This window comes from Nicotiana tabacum, chromosome 3 (assembly GCF_000715075.1).
Source record: "Nicotiana tabacum cultivar K326 chromosome 3, ASM71507v2, whole genome shotgun sequence".
NCBI classification, from domain to species: domain Eukaryota; kingdom Viridiplantae; phylum Streptophyta; class Magnoliopsida; order Solanales; family Solanaceae; genus Nicotiana; species Nicotiana tabacum.
This window is the reverse complement of record NC_134082.1, coordinates 93,142,646-93,146,743: the sequence shown is the minus strand read 5'-3', so window position 1 is coordinate 93,146,743 and position 4,098 is coordinate 93,142,646.

The following is a 4,098-nucleotide window of genomic DNA, read 5'->3' as shown; positions in this document are numbered from 1 at the left end:
TTTAGGATTAGTAGTCCTAAATACCTCCGGGACTGATAGGACTGGGACAGGTAATAGTATGCAATAAGTAAATGAGACCAATTCGTGCTTTAAATATCTTAACAGGGTGGGAAGGGTAGATATGGATATGATGACCACGCGATAATGTCACGTGTAGCCCCTCATTGAGGAGTGATTACCAGGCATTGTGTGGGGTGATCCATATTGTTAATAAACCTATTACCCCATTTCCCTTATTTCTTTATTTCTTTTATCATTTCAACTCCTTATTTAGAAAAAATCACCGTTCTTTGCTCTTCCAAACTTTGTTTATTTGCATACCATTATATGAAACCCCCTCTTATTTGAGCCATATTTGTCTATATATTAATTGCACTCCAAATTAACAATAATTGTCTGGTCGGAAACCACACTAATGGATTCTGAGGGGTGCCTAACACCTTCCCCTTGGAATAATTTCATGCCCTTACCCTAATCTCTAGTTATTCAAAATCAAACCCTTTTGGTGTCCTAATGCACCATAATCATTAGGTAGTGACTCTTCAAACACAAACTTAATTCCCAAAAGGAATGAGTTGTCTCATACCAAAAATGTCATAAACTCGATTTCGCTCTAGAAAAAGGGGTCGTGACAGGGGCGAATTTTTGACTTTTTCGGCGAAACTTTAGAAAACCTATTTTCATGCATTGGAGTTGATTCATTTAGCATTTATTGATATAGTTAAGTAACTTGTGGCTAGATACGAGCGAATTGGTGATGGAATCAAGAGGTAAAGCAATAGGTGAGGCTTGAATTGTGTTCGTGGCATAAATGTTTGGTCTAACCTTATCTTGAGGGATTAGGAGTCGAGTCCTATTTGCTATGCGTTATTTGTTGAGTACGACGTATAGGCATGGTAACGATTATCTATACGTCGTTTTCAAGCATGCCCGTGAGTCTTAAGTTGAAGTCGTTGTGTTCTTAATAAGTACTACAAATGCCTAAGTTGTTGACTTACCGCGTTGAGCAAGAATTATGATTTTTCTCGTGGAAATTGCTTATCGTTGAGTATAGGTGCTAGTTGAGGTTTCTTTCGTGAAGTTAAATGTTGGATCAAGTTTGGTTATAGTTGATTCCCTTGTGGGGACGTATTTACTTCTTACTGTCGATTCCCTTGCCAGGATATTGTTGTTCTCTTATTGTTCCGTTGCCGGGACTCTTTTCTGATTGGTGTTGAATTGTATATTGGGATCGGGTTGCATGCTGCAATAATATTATATTTGGATCGGGTTGCACGCTGCAACTGTGATATATGATATGGAACGGATTGCACGCCGCAACAGTGTTTTTATGATTTGGATCGGGTTGCGCGTCGCAACAATAAAGGATAAAAGTGGTTATTGTTTTGTCACAGTTTCCTTATTCTTTCTGCTGCGAGTTTTAAATTGTTCTTTATGCTTTCCTCCTGAGTTACTGTTGGTAAATGATATTCCCCTATAGCATGTTCCCCTCCCATCCTTAACTGTATATTTCTGCTTTTATTTTCTGATGTATATAATATAATTGCACAGGTTTATTTGGTAGTGTAGTCCTAGCCTCGTCACTACTTTGTCGGGGTTAGGATAGGCACTTACCAGCACATGGGGTCGGTTGTGTTGATACTACACACTACACTGTGTGCAGATCCCGGAACAACAACTTTTGGACCTTAGCTTGGGTGGCTGCCTTCAGTCCATACGGAGATCCAAGATAGTCTTGCATGCGTCCGCAGGCCCTGGCATCTCCCTCTATCTTTTCTTCCTGTTTCACTCATGTAATTCAGAAACAGTGTTGCATTTATTTTTCGGACCTTGTTTGTAGAATTCTTAGACCATCTGTGGAGTTGTGACACCAGTCTTGGGTAGTTTTTGTGTAAGAAATCATGTTGGAATTATTTAAATGGCTTAATTGTTTCTTCTGCTTATTTTAAATTTCCGCCATAAACTGTTGATTCACATTTGTTAAAGAATTAAAATGGGGAAAAGGTAATTTGTTCAAATGGTCGGCTTGCCTAGCTTTCACTAGTAGGCATCATCACGACTCCCGAGGGTGGGAGATTGTGATGACCCTTTGGGTCATCACTTGTTTTAGAAATAAATTATGCTTTCCGAGGCCTTAAAACCCTCTTTCTTCCTTACCTCAATTTGTGTGCGCAATCCGGACGCGTAGCCGGAAAGCCATTATGTAAAAATCTGTGAAAAATGATGAATTTTGACTTTAAAATGGATTTAACTTGACTTTGGTCAACATTTTAGTAAACAGACTCAGACTCATGATTGACGGTCCCGGAGGGTCCGTAGGAAAATATGGGACTTGGGAGTATGCCCGAAATCGAATTCTGAGGTCCCAAGCCCGAGAAATGAATTTTTTAAAGAAAATTATTTTCTAGAATATTTATGAGTTTTTGAAAGTGAAATGTGTTTAAACTTTGATGGTATCGGGCCCGTATTTTGGTTCTAGCACTCGGTATAGGTCTTATATGTGATTTAAGATAAGTCTGTGAAATTTGGTAATAAACGGACTTGAGATGACGTGAATCATATCGTATTTCAGAAAATTGAAAAATTTGAAGTTCTTAAGAAATTTTATGATTTTGATGCTAAATTCATAGTTGTTGATGTTATTTTGGTGATTTGAATGTACGAGCGAGTCTGTATGATATTTTTAGGTTGGTGTGCATATCTGGTTTGGAGCCCCGAGTGCTCGGGTGAGTTTTGGATAGGCCACGGGGTGGATTTTGGACTTGAGAAATTGCATATTTCAGCTGTTTCATTGCAGGCCTGCAGGCTTCACATTTGTGAAGCCTGGCTCACAAATGCGAGTTCGCAAATGTGAAGGCTATGTCGCAAATGCGAAAATAGCCCAGGCCAGCCTACCTCGCAAATGCAAGGGATTTATCGCAAATGCGATCCCCCTAGTTGTTACAAGTCGTCGCAAATGCGACATACTGCGCAATTACCACTTCGCAAATGCGAAAGCTTCTTCGCAAATGCGAAAGCTTCTTCGCAAATGCGAACTTAGCAGAAGTTTGGGTTCGCAATTGCGACATCTGCATCCTGCAATTATATAACTTAGCCGAAAATCTTTCATTTTTCACACTCTTTCAAAACCAAAACACTCTTGGGCGATTTTTCAAAGACAACTCTTCTTCCAAATCGATTGTAAGTTAATTTTAACTCGTTTTCTTCAATCATTAACGTCTTTTCACATGATTTCAACTCAAAATCAATGATTTTGCATGGGGGAAATCGGGTGTTTTGGGTAGAACCTAGGTTTTTCAAAAATAGGGGATTTGGACCTCGATTTGAGGTCCGATTTCAAAACAAATTATAGTTTTGGGTTCGTGGGGAATGGGTAATCGGGTTTTGGTTTGAACCTCGGGTTTTGACCATGTGGGCCCGGGGGTGATTTCTGACTTTTTAGGTAAAACTTTAGAAAACTTATTTTTATGCATTAGAATTGATTCATTTAGCGCTTACTGATGTAATTAAGTAACTTGTGGCTAGATACGAGTGAACTGGTGGTGGAATCAAGAGGTGAAGCGATAGTAGAGACTTGAATTGTGTTCGTGACATCGAGGTAAATGTTTGGTCTAACCTTAGCTTAAGGGATTCGGAGTTGAGTCCTATTTTCTATGTGGTATTTGTCAAGTACGTTGTATAGGCATGGTGACGAGTATCTATACGTTGGTGTGAAGCATGCACGTGAGTCTTATATTGTGATTATTATGACTTCATTGTACTATTCATGCTTTGATGATGATTCTATTGTTGGGCAACGTTTGTGGAAGTAATTGTGACATTTGAACCTTGAGGAGCGTTGGCTCAAGTTGTACAATGAAATCTGAAAGTATAAGTGGTAATTTAATCTTTTAGAGCATTGGCTCAAGTTGTGAAGTGAGTTGAGAAGTAAAAGTGAAAAAAGAGAAGAGAATCATTATATTATCTCCCTTGTCGGGAATTTGTTACTTATAATGTTATCTCCCTAACCGGGATATTGATGCTTCTTATGATGTTGTTCCCTTGCCGGGACTTGATTGTTGAACTATTGTTCCGTTGCCGGGATTCTTATTGTAATTT